Source organism: Beta vulgaris, chromosome 8, assembly GCF_026745355.1.
Source record: "Beta vulgaris subsp. vulgaris cultivar EL10 chromosome 8, EL10.2, whole genome shotgun sequence".
Classification (NCBI taxonomy): Eukaryota; Viridiplantae; Streptophyta; class Magnoliopsida; order Caryophyllales; family Amaranthaceae; genus Beta; species Beta vulgaris.
In genome coordinates, this window is record NC_079209.1 from 30522459 (window position 1) to 30541649 (window position 19191).

Sequence of the window (19191 nt, forward strand, 5' to 3'; positions counted from 1 at the left end):
GCTGATGAAGATGAAGACTCAGAAACTGATGAAGAAGAATCCGCTCTCATGGTCCGAAAATTCAAAAGAATGTTTAGGAACATGAAGAATGGAGATTACAAAGGAAAGAATAAGAAATATTCTAACAAACTTGTTTGTCATAAGTGTGGCAGCTCTGAGCACTTCATCAAGGATTGTCCCCAATGGGAACAAGAAAAAGGCAAAGGAAGGGAACGAAGCAGAGATAGAACAAGGAATACAAAAACTCCTATACTCGATCTGACATGAAGAAAGCTATGGTTGCTGCATGGGGAGACTCTGACTCCGAAGAAGAAGATGATCCTCAACCGAATGTGTAACACCCCCGCCGACCCGAACCCTTTTTCCATTCGAATAAACTCGGGTTTTCGGGGGAAAACGGATCCACGAGGGTTCGATCCGACGGGGAGGTGTTACCGCCGCAATTATCTCCTTGGAAACAATTGCAAGGCTAAGTTACAACACACCAACTCAAATTCATTAATGAAAACAATTAAGTAAATTGTTTATTAGACATCACTAATTAATTAAAAGTTTCAGAGTTCCAGCGAAAGCTAATCATAGGCTAAGTGGATGACAACTCTAAGTGATCTCCCTTTTGTTCCCCCGATCGATCACCCACCTGCACAAATACATTGAAAAGAGACAAGAGAGACAAGCTCCCAAAATCAGATAAACTGAGTAATTCCAACTCCATCCCGTAAAATACTTAAGTTGAAAATACTTTGTAAAATAGTATACTAATAGTTTTGGAAGTCATAACACATGTACACATATATATACATGAATAATCATTTCATTAATTCGATTATCTTAATTATTCCAGGAGAGGAAAGAGAACGCCAGTAAGCCGTGGAAACCCCCTGTAACCACTTACTTCAACATAGTAGGCCGGGGAAACCCCCTGTAACCACCTACTTGTAGGCCGGGGAAACCCCCTGTAACACCTACGAAAAATCATATATTGGCCATAACAGAATCCCTAGTGTGCACACCCCTTCTACTTGGATCACAACAAGATAGAAGGAAGACATTAACAGAATAATCAGCATAGTAACCAGATAACCTGTAGGGGCCGCTGAACCACTCATACAGGGCAACCTGTTCATCATTTCCCTCCGATATTTCACTTTACGTGATTAGCATCTTTTAATTCACGTCATCACATAATTCACATATACATTTACGTCATCTTATTCAATTACGTCATCTTATTTAATTACGTCATCTTGTTCAAACCAGTGTGAACATATTCAATCCATCATAATCTCAATCCATTCATGGAGATTTCAATAACTCATTTCATATTAACAATCACTTGAGTTTATTTATCGTTTCAGATTCATAATTATTTCATCATCACAATTTCTTATCAATTCCAACCTCCATAAAGTTTCAATATTAATAATGATGATAATACTCGTGAATAAAGTAATAATAATAACAATGATAATCATAATCATAATAATAATAATAATAATAATAATAATAATAATAATAATAATAATGATAATAATAATCATATCATGATTAAATAACATTAACTGATTTTAGTAACGTTATAGTAAACAACGTTGTCATATCGTACATCGTCCATCGTCGTTATTCATAAATCATAATCAGAATCCAGAGTCGTTGTCCACTTGTTATTCGAGTCCATAATTATAGTCCATAATTATAAATTTTATAAGCACATAATAATCACGTAACCAATTCATTTTACACTAGCGGGATCTATGTTTAGATGGACATTGAAGATTACCTCGTGACGCGTGCCCAAAGCTAAGTTCACGAACGTGTTAGCGCTCTTGATAGTCCTTGTCTACGAAATCGGAGTCTACAATATTAACGAGATTTAAGTTAGTTCCTAAATAACCCCTTTTTTTTTATAAAGTAAACAATTTAAATAGTTTAAATAACTTTAAAGAAATTCTTAATGAACTTAAGAGAGTTTATAAAGTTTTATAGTTTTCACACTATATATGGAATCATTTTGAATATTCATAAAATTACTTCAATCTTAATTTTATTAACTTAAACAACTATTTTAAACATAGAAGAATAACTATATGTTACTCCTTGTTTTAATTTAGAAAATCAGAAAACGTTATCAAGTTTGTAAAAGATTAATAAAATACACTAATTAATTAATGTAGCTAGTTTAGGAAGCTTATGGGCTTTAGTTTTAAAATAAAGTAAAATAACAAAAATCATTAAAAAGGGAAGGGGGTCCTCTTTTACTGATTCTTTGAATCAGTTTTATAAACAGAAAAAGAAAGAAAAAGAAACGAAGGAGGGAGAAAGACAGAGGAGCACGAAGAGGAGGAAGGGAAGGAGGTTTGGGCTGGCGGTGGTTTTGACCGGCGACAGAATTTGACGCAGCAGAGGCTGCGAAGGAAGGAAGGAAGGACGAGGGTCGCGGGTTAGGGCTGGGCGACAGATGGGTCGCGAATGGGGTGGCTGGGCGCGCGAAGGAAGGCGCGACTCAGGCTGGGCAGACGACGCGAACGAGGGTGGTCGGATTTTCTGGGTTGGTGGTTCGAAGGTGGGGATAATGGTGGGTTTAGAATTTTTTTTTTTTTCTATTTTAACCTTTAAAAAAATCAGAATTCCAGAAATTAAAGAGGGAGGAAGAGAGTGAAGCAAACCTTTGAAGTGGTTTTGCTTGAGGAATCTGATGAGATTGAAGTCACTATTTATAGAGGGATTTGGTCAGAAATTTTCAAGCTTGGTCAAGTCCCCATTAATGGAGGCTATGGTGTAGGGAGGTGAAGCTATGGTGTAGGCGTGTAGCTTCTTCAATGTTTACCTCCCCTAAAATCTGATATTAGTTGGGAAGATTAAATTTTTACTGACAAGTATTGCAAGTTGTTGAACTAATTAATTTACTGTTGAATTGGAAGGAGAGGGAGGATGGAGGAAGGATGGTGAAAGACTGATTTTCACTTTCTCCTTTATTTATTTTGTTTTAATTTACCTTTTTCTTTTTGGTAAATGACACATGGACTTGGACTAATGTTTGAACTTGGATTACTAATGTGAATGGACAACATGGGTGGCAACTTGGATAAGGGTATCCATAAACAAATAAAGAGTTTAATTATGAAATGAATAATAAGTAAATGATTTAGTTGAAGCTTGTTAAAATAAATTATTATTTTAATAAACATAGTTAACAAATGAAATCTCATTATCACAAAATAATTTTTAAGCGAAAATAATATTAAATCTTAATAAATAATAATAAAATAATCTTTGAAAATTCGGGGTATTACATCTACTCCTCCTTAAAAAAAAAGTTCGTCCTCGAACTTTAAAGTTTGATGTCTAATAATGTAGGGTTTGAGTTCACGAGAAAAGTACCAGTCACAACGTTAGCATCGGTATCAGCTTCAACTCGGCTCATGACATTGATTCGTCCACTGGTGTAGCCTCCATTGCCATTCTTTCCGAAGTTTCCATTTCCACTTCCAAAAGAGCGGTTGTTCAGGTTTGTGTTGTGGGCAGCATTTCCTTCATTGGGGCGGTTATTAACGAAGTTTTGAACTCTGTTTCCACCTCCATTGTGGCTACCATTGTTGCCATTGTTCGCATTTGGTCGATTCGGAACTTGCTTCTTGGGACAATTAAACGATTTGTGACCTAATTCTCCACATTCGAAGCATTTGATTCTTTCACCCTGACAAGTGAACCCTGGATGGTTCTTGTCGCACTTCTTGCAATTAAAGTTCCTATTTCCTTGCTGGGCCTGTTGTCCATAATTCTGAGTGTTGTAGCGTCCACCATTGTTGTTGTTGTTGTTGGGCCTTTTATCGTACCCTTGGCTGTTGCTGTTGCTCGCAGGTTCCTTTCTCTTATGCCTACTTAGCACTTCTCTTTCACGCTGCAGAATTCTCTCTAAGTTTGAGGCCTTAGCATATGCCTCCGCGAAAGTAGTTGAGGTACTACCTCCCATACGAGTCTGAAGATCGAACTTAAGTCCGTCCTCAAACTTTTGAGCTTTAGTTCCCTCATCAGGAACTACAGTCGGACAGAAGCGAGCATACTCATTAAATTTCTGAGCGTACTCTTGCACACTCATGTTATAACTCTGATTGAATCTACTAAACTCATTGTACTTCTGCCTACGAATGTGCTCGGGAAGAATCGAGCCTTAATCGCTATCTTAAACGCTTCCCAGTTAAAGTTCTCTTGAGCTTTAACGATTGGTCCTACACTTTCCCACCACGTATCGGCATCCTCGTGCAAATAAAAGGTCGCTTGGTCAACTTTCTGGGTCTCAGGCGTACCCGTGGCCGTGAATTTTTTTTTCGAAGTCTCTTATCCAATTTTCGAGAAGTAATGGGTCTTCTCTACCAACAAAGGTTGGTGGTTTCAGAGAGGAAATCTTTTTCGCCGTTGCGGCTTGTGGATCATCCCCATGGTGGTTATTGTTGAGCTGGTTTTGAAGAACTAATCCGAAGTTTTGAGCTAATTGCTCGAGAGTCCTAAGTCGTGCTGCAACTTGATCAGGAGTTTCGGCCATTTGGTTTTCTTGTCGTCTTGCTCTAGATCGTGTGTAAACGTATTGCATAAGCTACCTGCGTTATTCACATTGGTGTTCCCACCATTCACATTTATCCTTAAATAATAAGGCTAATAAATACATAATCAAAGTTTATTCAATTCATTCACCTTTCCACACATCATACTCGGTTCATATACTAAAATTTCGTCATTTCATTACTCATGCACATTTCATCACATAAGAGTCAGCTTAGTTTTCATAACTAAGATATACTAGCATCATAAAACAAATAAGTTAATACTAACGTTAATAAAGTCTACTACAGGTTACTTAGATTCCTAGTGGTTATGACTAGCTAAAGTTTTAAGGTTTTACTCTTCATCCTCGGACGGGTCTTCATCATCATCTTCATTTTCATTTTCTCCATGGTTTTTAACGGGTGGGGTAGGGCTTCTTTCTATTGCTTCATTATCACTATAGTAAGGTTCATCATCATCGGAGGTGAGGTAATAATTAAGCCATTTGGCTCTGGCATCGAGCATCCTTTTCTCCAGGTAACTCAAAGTGAGATACCACTTCCCTTTCCACGTGTATCTTTCATAGTTTGGCCTTCCATCTTTCAGAATATCAGAGTATTCACTCTTGATTTCAGCATAAGGGCCATCATTGGGGAGAGTGTGAATTAAGACATCGGCTTGTCTAGGTGTCGTGAGGAAATCTGAATTTCCATGACCTTCATTGAGGTGATAACACTTCATGGTTAAGCGTAACCTATAGATGTAGGCTGAAATAGACTCTCCTACCCTCATTCTTAGAAGGTAAGGTCCTTGAAGAGGGGTTCTGGTGCATTTCCTAGCGGTCATACGTGTCCTGGTCATCTAATAAAATATAAACAATTAATAAGTACCTTTAACGAGTACTTTCATGCATGCACACATAGCTCATTCGTACCCATACTAAACCCTTAAACCATATTTTAATCCTAATTTATTTCTCCTAAATATTTTATTATCTTGACTTCTTAATCAAATTGTAAGTTTAAACTTATTTGATTCATTTTCCTTAATCTCTATATTTTAACAATTTTAATTTGTCCCTAGTTAATCTAACTCCGCTCTGATACCATTACTGTAACACCCCCCGCCGACCCGAACCCTTTTTCCATTCGAATAAACTCGGGTTTTCGGGGGAAAACGGATCCACGAGGGTTCGATCCGACGGGGAGGTGTTACCGCGCAGCAATTATCTCCTTGGAAACAATTGCAAGGCTAAGTTACAACACACCAACTCAAATTCATTAATGAAAACAACTAAGTAAATTGTTTATTAGACATCACTAATTAATTAAAAGTTTCAGAGTTCCAGCGAAAGCTAATCATAGGCTAAGTGGATGACAACTCTAAGTGATCTCCCTTTTGTTTTCCGATCGATCACCCACCTGCACAAATACATTGAAAAGAGACAAGAGAGACAAGCTCCCAAAATCAGATAAACTGAGTAATTCCAACTCCATCCCATTAAAATACTTAAGTTGAAAATACTTTGTAAAATAGTATACTAATAGTTTTGGAAGTCATAACACATGTACACATATATATACACTGAATAATCATTTCATTAATTCGATTATCTTAATTATTCCAGGAGAGGAAAGAGAACGCCAGTAAGCCGTGGAAACCCCCTGTAACCACTTACTTCAACATAGTAGGCCGGGGAAACCCCCTGTAACCACCTACTTGTAGGCCGGGGAAACCCCTGTAACCACCTACGAAAAATCATATTGGCCATAACAGAGTCCCTAGTGTGCACACCCTTCTACTTGGATCACAACAAGATAGAAGGAAGACATTAACAGAATAATCAGCATAGTAACCAGATAACCTGTAGGGGCCGCTGAACCACTCATACGGGGCAACCTGTTCATCATTTCCCTCCGATATTTCACTTTACGTGATTAGCATCTTTTAATTCACGTCATCACATAATTCACATATACATTTACGTCATCTTATTCAATTACGTCATCTTATTTAATTACGTCATCTTGTTCAAACCTGTAACAGCCCGGATTCTCCCGACCAGCTTACAGAGTATTAAGCACAGCGAAAGAGACTCTGGTCGAGACAACCCGAACTATTACCATCACACTCACCGAACTACATCGGAGAGTGTGGAACTCAATTCCCAACTCTATTCAAATTAATTAACTATTATAACTATGCTCTGATTCTCAGACTCTATTCTCATGAATTTCTACAGAAAATCCGGCAGAATTTCCTTTGAAAATAGGACAACGCTAAAGCGAAAAATAATATGAACCTGTTACAATTTTAATAAATAAAATATTTTCAAATCCCAAAGCTCAACAATCTCAACGCTTTCGCGGAGCAACAACCAGCAGAGAATCAGGAGCACTTAGCTAGCGATTCTTAAATAAAGAAAATATATTATAGAAATTAAACGATTAACTATTACAAATGGAGCGTCCTCACTTCAATAACAAATATAATACTGCATCATCTCGTATCAGCTTCAACTTGCAAAAGAATAACTCACGGCTTCAACCTGAAACATTTAAGATACTGCCACCACCAAGTGACAGGCCACAGAAATGACAAAACAATGTACACACATCAGCAAAGCTGAGTACTAAACCCGTAAACAAGAGTAACACATGCTTTGGTGGCTTTTACTTGAAAACGACTCAGCAGTCAACATAATCACATTGTCATAACATGCATCACATCAACTCATATTGACAACATACTTATACATCTTTATCTAATTGTTTCTTTTTTCTACTACATCGTCATTTACATAAAAGTAAACCCAACAACGTAACTCCAAACAATCTTGTAACTGATATATCTTATATAGAAACTGATTAGTTAACCTTTCAACATATCACGATCCCTTATGAGGAATCTGGGTTACTAACTTTGATATAAGCAATATACTTTATTTCCTTTAATTGATTTCTTATCAGAAATCCAAACTTTTGTTTTCATACTCTATCAATCACTTTCTTATATTCTATAAACAACCTCTTAACAAGCAATAAATATCATAACTTCACTATAACGATTCCTTATCGGGAATCCACATAACAGATATGATTCCTTATCGGGAATCCAACATTAGTATAACTTACCAGGATATGCCTCCTTATCAGGAAACCAATATCGATATTCGTATTCATATACTGAATAAACATTCATTATTTACCTGATAGAATTCCTTATTGGGAATTCAATATTGAAACAACTTACCACGATACGATTCCTTATCAGAAATCCATTATCGATATAACTTTCATACTTTGAAATGACATTCCTTTTTAACCAGGGGGAAAGAGAACGCGGCGGAGGAGACAAAGCTTACACTCCGACAGTGGGGGTCGTCACCCAACCATTTGCTTTACTTTTGGCCAATAACCGCGACTAGTCCGGAGTACATTTTTCCGCTGATTTCATCAGCCATTCACAGGTTTCACATTACCTGATATACGCCCGATTATCGCCCCACAGAGCAATGGGCAGTTTTCCCTGTGGGGCCCCCAAGGTTCACAGTCCATGGGGCACTGTTCATGTCACCTCATCCGTCGACTCAGACGAGGCTACTTTCCCCTTTCAGATTCCTTTCGATTATCGTTCATAACTCACTCGTCATTCTTAGAACTATTCGATAGTTATAGTAATCCTTGACAATCATTGAACAACAAGCAAGGCTTCTTCTTAAAGAGTTATAATCGCTTGAGTATTTCGAGGCCAATATAGTTATGAATTTCGATTCAACTCAATTACAATTACAAATATACTTACCACACAAGTAACCAATCATATTCTGTAAAATACCCAACCATAGTGACAATAGGTCTCTCAGCTAGATTTAACTAGCGAGAGTTACTAACCCGATTCCACACACACATACTTTTGCATGTAGATAGTTCATATTCTTTTTCACTTCACTGATATCTATGTAGACTCATCTCAATGATGATAATAACCGTTATTAAACACCATCAACAATTACAATAAGTCTCTCTCTTAGAATTAACTAAGGAGAGTTAACTCAAACTTCATAACTCGAGGTTCACCAATCAAAGGTAGATTTCAATGACTAAATATGGTTCTAGTCATACCATTAGCTGAATTCTAATTAACGGGATCGACAATGAACCCATTTAGGAACCATACACCTGCATTGATGAGCCTACTCCTTTCCTAGTTACAGAATAATTGAATCAAATAACTAAAGCTTCTTTAAAGTAATCAATACCCTTATTCACTTCTTTACAAGAACTCCTATACGAACTCATTTTAATGAACACGGAAAAGATGATCCAACTTTATTATATTACTCCATTTCTAACCATTAAACTGAAATCCTTTATTGGACACATTCTCAATAATCTCATCCATATTTAGTTAATATAAACTAACTCCAATAGACTCCATATTATTAGAAATACTAGGTCTAATTCTAACTTTATGTGCGTTAGAGTTTAATCGAATAATCCTTCCTCATCAAACACTAGGACAATTCCCATCAAATACAATAAATCGATTAACCATTGATAACTCTAGTCAGATTTTCATATAACTAATCTTTTATTTATAGAATTACACCCAACCAGTTCTAGAACATCATTCTAATTACAGGTAGAAAACTTATCACAAACTTACCACATCAGTCCACTTATTAATATAATACATACTTTGACAAAAGAGTAACCTACAATTAGAATTCTAATTATAAATCAGGTATACCACCTTCCACAATTCAGTGAACTTCCAATAACGTAGAAACAACTTTCATGTATCGCATAAACAAACCAATAACATAATTAACAATGAACTCGAACAACTATTCAGATTGATAACATGAATATTATTCAAGGATTAACCACTTTCTATTAACATTAGGACCAAGAAATATAGATTAACTCTTAATAGCTCACAACATTCCAATTCTTTAACCATTAACTAATAACAAGTATTTCTCATCTAGTGTAATTATATAAAACTAACTCGATTGACTTTCTCAAATATGAATGCTTCACGAATCAAACTACAACTCCTTGATTAGGAGACAGTAACACTAACATAACCAATTCTATACTACTAACCTTCTAAGAATAATTATCGCTTTTTAAATAACTCTTCAAGTCTATAACTCAATCATGGTTTCACTAACAATATCAAGAAATACCAATAATCATTTCTGATTCCTCTTACTATGAACTCTTCTACTTATTCAAATAACTACCTCTAATCGAACACATAATTCATTTAGATTTCCTTACTACCCAACATAGCTAGAGTATAACTTCCATTAATCATGCTAAACTAACACATCTTACTAAACTAGTTCGAAAACTTATATGTACTAATCTTTCATAAAACTAACACTAAATCAACCTAATTTATCAATAAAGTATATGAGCATATCCAATATGCATGTACCACTAATTATTCACAACAATACACAACAATTCAATAGTGCCCTCTTTATAGAATCAACTTATATAAACACAAGTCAATTTCAATATATTAATACATAATCCACATGAATTCAGTATCATCAACAACAAACCACTAGGAATCACATTTCACCACCAATAGATCATAAATCAGCTTATAATCAACATTTAAATTCCAAAAGAACCTAATCAGGATCAAGAAAGGAACAAAGAGAGGTGTAGTACCTTTTTGGTACATCGCACAACCATCAAACATCACCGCCTAACAACAACACTACCACGCGGCAGAGTAATGGCGGCAAGTAGAGAAACCACCATCAGCGGCTCGCGACAAAGGACAGCAGCAACACAACCGCGGCGACAACAACGAGACTTCGCTCGCGGCAGCAACACGAACAGAGGAGAGAGACGCGAGCAGGGAGACACGCAACTCTGGCGAGAAATCAGACGAGCATAGGAGAGAGAGGGAATAAGAACAGAGGCGTCGCTTGCTTGCGGCGGCAAGACGAGACGAAGCTCCGGCGGAGCCAACGAATCGTGGTGCGACGCGAGTCCGTCAAGGCGGCAACTGGCGGTGCGATGCAGAGCAGCAGCAAACACGAACAACACCACACACGAGAGAGAGAGGAACAGGAGCTGCGAAGTGCAGCGCAGGTCTCCAACAGCCTCGAAAAACGTCGGCGAGGCAGGCTCCGGCGGTATCCGACGAGATGAGAAAGGAAGAAAAGGGTTTTGTGTTTCGGGTTTCTCACGGGGTAGGAGGGGATATGGGGTTCTTACGGGAGAGAGAGGAAATCAGTTTTAAGGGGTTTGAGTTTGGGATAAGCCAAACTAAACCGACAAGGGTAAGGGTGGGTTCAACTTTGGGTTTCTATTTTGGGTAAAATACAACTAAGCTAGTTCGCATAAAACTCAATATATGAATTAATAATAATAATTTCGTAAAATTAAGTAAATAATTATTTTTACAATACTACAATAAAATTCATACTCTATAACTCAAATAAAATAAGATTTTCGGAACATAATTAACTTAATAATCATAATTAACTTTTAAATAAACGTTCTTAAAACTAGGGCTATTACATACTACCACCCTTATCAAAAGTTTCGTCCTCGAAACTTGCAAATAATTATTCTTAGAAAACCAAAATCTCAAACTCCAAAGACATTAGACGTCCAGCCTCCATTCTACCATCATCTTTTGGTTCTCTACTTCAACTTAATTCGCGAAATCAAGGAGCAAAGAAAATCTCTACTTCGACTTGACTCGCAATATCAAGGAGCAAAGAACTAAAGGGGCAAACTCGTTGGCATTGGATTTCAATCATCTCATTTGCAGAGATCTCGTTTGAAATTCATTTACTTAATCAAATCAATAAGTTTTCTCGAAATACGCATTCGAAATAAATAATATCATAAACAATCAAGTCATAACAAGATAATATTTTACACATAGCAAATATACACTCAAGTAATACTTATGCATATAAATGCATCCATATAGTACACGCATAAGCGCAAACACTCATACGGCTTGATTCATTTATACCGAATTCTTTAGTCAATACATTAGACCTATTTCCGACCCTTACACTATGATATGGAGATCATAGCATATCCAAAAACTACTCAATTACAGAATTGAAGTTAATTCTTCCTTGATATAAGCAATATACATTTGAGTATAACTTTCCCGACCAGCTTACAAAGGATTAAGCACAGCGAAAGAGACTCTGGTCGAGACAACCCGAACTATTACCATCACACTCACCGAACTACATCGGAGAGTGTGGAACTCAATTCCCAACTCTATTCAAATTAATTAACTATTATAACTATGCTCTGATTCTCAGACTCTATTCTCATGAATTTCTACAGAAAATCCGGCAGAATTTCCTTTGAAAATAGGACAACGCTAAAGCGAAAAATAATATGAACCTGTTACAATTTTAATAAATAAAATATTTTCAAATCCCAAAGCTCAACAATCTCAACGCTTTCGCGGAGCAACAACCAGCAGAGAATCAGGAGCACTTAGCTAGCGATTCTTAAATAAAGAAAATATATTATAGAAATTAAACGATTAACTATTACAAATGGAGCGTCCTCACTTCAATAACAAATATAACTGCATCATCTCGTATCAGCTTCAACTTGCAAAAGAATAACTCACGGCTTCAACCTGAAACATTTAAGATACTGCCACCCACCAAGTGACAGGCCACAGAAATGACAAAACAATGTACACACATCAGCAAAGCTGAGTACTAAACCCGTAAACAAGAGTAACACATGCTTTGGTGGCTTTTACTTGAAAACGACTCAGCAGTCAACATAATCACATTGTCATAACATGCATCACATCAACTCATATTGACAACATACTTATACATCTTTATCTAATTGTTTCTTTTTTCTACTACATCGTCATTTACATAAAAGTAAACCCAACAACGTAACTCCAAACAATCTTGTAACTGATATATCTTATATAGAAACTGATTAGTTAACCTTTCAACATATCACGATCCCTTATGAGGAATCTGGGTTACTAACTTTGATATAAGCAATATACTTTATTTCCTTTAATTGATTTCTTATCAGAAATCCAAACTTTTGTTTTCATACTCTATCAATCACTTTTTATATTCTATAAACAACCTCTTAACAAGCAATAAATATCATAACTTCACTATAACGATTCCTTATCGGGAATCCACATAACAGATATGATTCCTTATCGGGAATCCAACATTAGTATAACTTACCAGGATATGCCTCCTTATCAGGAAACCAATATCGATATTCGTATTCATATACTGAATAAACATTCATTATTTACCTGATAGAATTCCTTATTGGGAATTCAATATTGAAACAACTTACCACGATACGATTCCTTATCAGAAATCCATTATCGATATAACTTTCATACTTTGAAATGACATTCCTTTTTAACCAGGGGGAAAGAGAACGCGGCGGAGGAGACAAAGCTTACACTCCGACAGTGGGGGTCGTCACCCAACCATTTGCTTTACTTTTGGCCAATAACCGCGACTAGTCCGGAGTACATTTTTCCGCTGATTTCATCAGCCATTCACAGGTTTCACATTACCTGATATACGCCCGATTATCGCCCCACAGAGCAATGGGCAGTTTTCCCTGTGGGGCCCCCAAGGTTCACAGTCCATGGGGCACTGTTCATGTCACCTCATCCGTCGACTCAGACGAGGCTACTTTCCCCTTTCAGATTCCTTTCGATTATCGTTCATAACTCACTCGTCATTCTTAGAACTATTCGATAGTTATAGTAATCCTTGACAATCATTGAACAACAAGCAAGGCTTCTTCTTAAAGAGTTATAATCGCTTGAGTATTTCGAGGCCAATATAGTTATGAATTTCGATTCAACTCAATTACAATTACAAAATATACTTACCACACAAGTAACCAATCATATTCTGTAAAATACCCAACCATAGTGACAATAGGTCTCTCAGCTAGATTTAACTAGCGAGAGTTACTAACCCGATTCCACACATCACATACTTTTGCATGTAGATAGTTCATATTCTTTTTCACTTCACTGATATCTATGTAGACTCATCTCAATGATGATAATAACCGTTATTAAACACCATCAACAATTACAATAAGTCTCTCTCTTAGAATTAACTAAGGAGAGTTAACTCAAACTTCATAACTCGAGGTTCACCAATCAAAGGTAGATTTCAATGACTAAATATGGTTCTAGTCATACCATTAGCTGAATTCTAATTAACGGGATCGACAATGAACCCATTTAGGAACCATACACCTGCATTGATGAGCCTACTCCTTTCCTAGTTACAGAATAATTGAATCAAATAACTAAAGCTTCTTTAAAGTAATCAATACCCTTATTCACTTCTTTACAAGAACTCCTATACGAACTCATTTTAATGAACACGGAAAAGATGATCCAACTTTATTATATTACTCCATTTCTAACCATTAAACTGAAATCCTTTATTGGACACATTCTCAATAATCTCATCCATATTTAGTTAATATAAACTAACTCCAATAGACTCCATATTATTAGAAATACTAGGTCTAATTCTAACTTTATGTGCGTTAGAGTTTAATCGAATAATCCTTCCTCATCAAACACTAGGACAATTCCCATCAAATACAATAAATCGATTAACCATTGATAACTCTAGTCAGATTTTCATATAACTAATCTTTTATTTATAGAATTACACCCAACCAGTTCTAGAACATCATTCTAATTACAGGTAGAAAACTTATCACAAACTTACCACATCAGTCCACTTATTAATTAATACATACTTTGACAAAAGAGTAACCTACAATTAGAATTCTAATTATAAATCAGGTATACCACCTTCCACAATTCAGTGAACTTCCAATAACGTAGAAACAACTTTCATGTATCGCATAAACAAACCAATAACATAATTAACAATGAACTCGAACAACTATTCAGATTGATAACATGAATATTATTCAAGGATTAACCACTTTCTATTAACATTAGGACCAAGAAATATAGATTAACTCTTAATAGCTCACAACATTCCAATTCTTTAACCATTAACTAATAACAAGTATTTCTCATCTAGTGTAATTATATAAAACTAACTCGATTGACTTTCTCAAATATGAATGCTTCACGAATCAAACTACAACTCCTTGATTAGGAGACAGTAACACTAACATAACCAATTCTATACTACTAACCTTCTAAGAATAATTATCGCTTTTTAAATAACTCTTCAAGTCTATAACTCAATCATGGTTTCACTAACAATATCAAGAAATACCAATAATCATTTCTGATTCCTCTTACTATGAACTCTTCTACTTATTCAAATAACTACCTCTAATCGAACACATAATTCATTTAGATTTCCTTACTACCCAACATAGCTAGAGTATAACTTCCATTAATCATGCTAAACTAACACATCTTACTAAACTAGTTCGAAAACTTATATGTACTAATCTTTCATAAAACTAACACTAAATCAACCTAATTTATCAATAAAGTATATGAGCATATCCAATATGCATGTACCACTAATTATTCACAACAATACACAACAATTCAATAGTGCCCTCTTTATAGAATCAACTTATATAAACACAAGTCAATTTCAATATATTAATACATAATCCACATGAATTCAGTATCATCAACAACAAACCACTAGGAATCACATTTCACCACCAATAGATCATAAATCAGCTTATAATCAACATTTAAATTCCAAAAGAACCTAATCAGGATCAAGAAAGGAACAAAGAGAGGTGTAGTACCTTTTTGGTACATCGCACAACCATCAAACATCACCGCCTAACAACAACACTACCACGCGGCAGAGTAATGGCGGCAAGTAGAGAAACCACCATCAGCGGCTCGCGACAAAGGACAGCAGCAACACAACCGCGGCGACAACAACGAGACTTCGCTCGCGGTAGCAACACGAACAGAGGAGAGAGACGCGAGCAGGGAGACACGCAACTCTGGCGAGAAATCAGACGAGCATAGGAGAGAGAGGGAATAAGAACAGAGGCGTCGCTTGCTTGCGGCGGCAAGACGAGACGAAGCTCCGGCGGAGCCAACGAATCGTGGTGCGACGCGAGTCCGTCAAGGCGGCAACTGGCGGTGCGATGCAGAGCAGCAGCAAACACGAACAACACCACACACGAGAGAGAGAGGAACAGGAGCTGCGAAGTGCAGCGCAGGTCTCCAACAGCCTCGAAAAACGTCGGCGAGGCAGGCTCCGGCGGTATCCGACGAGATGAGAAAGGAAGAAAAGGGTTTTGTGTTTCGGGTTTCTCACGGGGTAGGAGGGGATATGGGGTTCTTACGGGAGAGAGAGGAAATCAGTTTTAAGGGGTTTGAGTTTGGGATAAGCCAAACTAAACCGACAAGGGTAAGGGTGGGTTCAACTTTGGGTTTCTATTTTGGGTAAAATACAACTAAGCTAGTTCGCATAAAACTCAATATATGAATTAATAATAATAATTTCGTAAAATTAAGTAAATAATTATTTTTACAATACTACAATAAAATTCATACTCTATAACTCAAATAAAATAAGATTTTCGGAACATAATTAACTTAATAATCATAATTAACTTTTAAATAAACGTTCTTAAAACTAGGGCTATTACAAAACCAGTGTGAACATATTCAATCCATCATAATCTCAATCCATTCATGGAGATTTCAATAACTCATTTCATATTAACAATCACTTGAGTTTATTTATCGTTTCAGATTCATAATTATTTCATCATCACAATTTCTTATCAATTCCAACCTCCATAAAGTTTCAATATTAATAATGATGATAATACTCGTGAATAAAGTAATAATAATAACAATGATAATCATAATCATAATAATAATAATAATAATAATAATAATAATAATAATAATAATAATAATAATAATAATAATAATAATAATAATAATGATAATAATAATCATATCATGATTAAATAACATTAACTGATTTTAGTAACGTTATAGTAAACAACGTTGTCATATCGTACATCGTCCATCGTCGTTATTCATAAATCATAATCAGAATCCAGAGTCGTTGTCCACTTGTTATTCGAGTCCATAATTATAGTCCATAATTATAAATTTTATAAGCACATAATAATCACGTAACCAATTCATTTTACACTAGCGGGATCTATGTTTAGATGGACATTGAAGATTACCTCGTGACGCGTGCCCAAAGCTAAGTTCACGAACGTGTTAGCGCTCTTGATAGTCCTTGTCTACGAAATCGGAGTCTACAATATTAACGAGATTTAAGTTAGTTCCTAAATAACCCCTTTTTTTTTATAAAGTAAACAATTTAAATAGTTTAAATAACTTTAAAGAAATTCTTAATGAACTTAAGAGAGTTTATAAAGTTTTATAGTTTTCACACTATATATGGAATCATTTTGAATATTCATAAAATTACTTCAATCTTAATTTTATTAACTTAAACAACTATTTTAAACATAGAAGAATAACTATATGTTACTCCTTGTTTTAATTTAGAAAATCAGAAAACGTTATCAAGTTTGTAAAAGATTAATAAAATACACTAATTAATTAATGTAGCTAGTTTAGGAAGCTTATGGGCTTTAGTTTTAAAATAAAAGTAAAATAACAAAAATCATTAAAAAGGGAAGGGGGTCCTCTTTTACTGATTCTTTGAATCAGTTTTATAAACAGAAAAAGAAAGAAAAAGAAACGAAGGAGGGAGAAAGACAGAGGAGCACGAAGAGGAGGAAGGGAAGGAGGTTTGGGCTGGCGGTGGTTTTGGCCGGCGACAGAATTCGACGCAGCAGAGGCTGCGAAGGAAGGAAGGAAGGACGAGGGTCGCGGGTTAGGGCTGGGCGACAGATGGGTCGCGAATGGGGTGGCTGGGCGCGCGAAGGAAGGCGCGACTCAGGCTGGGCAGACGACGCGAACGAGGGTGGTCGGATTTTCTGGGTTGGTGGTTCGAAGGTGGGGATAATGGTGGGTTTAGAATTTTTTTTTTTTTTTCTATTTTAACCTTTAAAAAAATCAGAATTCCAGAAATTAAAGAGGGAGGAAGAGAGTGAAGCAAACCTTTGAAGTGGTTTTGCTTGAGGAATCTGATGAGATTGAAGTCACTATTTATAGAGGGATTTGGTCAGAAATTTTCAAGCTTGGTCAAGTCCCCATTAATGGAGGCTATGGTGTAGGGAGGTGAAGCTATGGTGTAGGCGTGTAGCTTCTTCAATGTTTACCTCCCCTAAAATCTGATATTAGTTGGGAAGATTAAATTTTTACTGACAAGTATTGCAAGTTGTTGAACTAATTAATTTACTGTTGAATTGGAAGGAGAGGGAGGATGGAGGAAGGATGGTGAAAAACTGATTTTCACTTTCTCCTTTATTTATTTTGTTTTAATTTACCTTTTTCTTTTTGGTAAATGACACATGGACTTGGACTAATGTTTGAACTTGGATTACTAATGTGGATAGACAACATGGGTGGCAACTTGGATAAGGGTATCCATAAACAAATAAAGAGTTTAATTATGAAATGAATAATAAGTAAATGATTTAGTTGAAGCTTGTTAAAATAAATTATTATTTTAATAAACATAGTTAACAAATGAAATCTCATTATCACAAAATAATTTTTAAGCGAAAATAATATTAAATCTTAATAAATAATAATAAAATAATCTTTGAAAATTCGGGGTATTACAGAATGAGGAGACTGCAAACTTCTGTCTTATGGCTCGTGATAATTCCGAATCTGATGAAGAGATTGAATCTCTTGAGGCAAGTCTAGACACCATCAAAACTCGCCTTAATTCTTTAAGTAAAGAAAAGTTATTTGAGTTTATTGTTGACGCTGTAAAAGATTGCAAAGATGAAACTATTAAACTAAAACAACGTCAACATGCTTTAAGTTTTGCAAAGGAACATACCTCTTGGCTTAAAAGTGTTCGAATTTTTTTTTTTTTTATTTTTTATTTTTTATTTTTTTAACAAAGAAAGAAAAGACTAGGGTGGATCCCAAGATTTGGGCCACCCTAAAGCATCCTTCCGGATGATTAAAGCAAAGGGTAAATCAGGAACATCAAACCAATAAGTTATGTTAACCGTTGCATGACCCCGATGAGCCATCCAGTCCGCCGCCGCATTAGCTTCCCTGAAATCATGACGAATTAGAACGTCATCAAAACCCGAAATATCCTTAATTGCATCTAGAATAATGGAATAGATATTCCAAGGAACTTTCCAAATCTTTCTTATTGCGTTAATCACCACCAAGTTATCACCTTCAAGAACAAATTTAGAGATACCCAAAGATTTTGCCCCTCTAATGGCTTCTCGCATACCTTTAGCCTCAGCCATAAGAATAGAATCCGAAGTATCTAAACAACCAGCCCCACAGAGACTAACATGACCATCGCCATCTCGGATAACAAACCCAAAAGAAGCCTGACCAGACGACAGTTTAGAGCCATCAAAATTAACTTTATAGTACCCTGCAGGCGGCGGGGACCAAGCAACCTTATCTCTAATAGCTTTACCAAAACAATTCTTACCAGACAAACTAAGAGCCTTATCAAAAACTGAAGTCTCCTTCCTTTCCATATTAAGATTTTTAACATAGTTT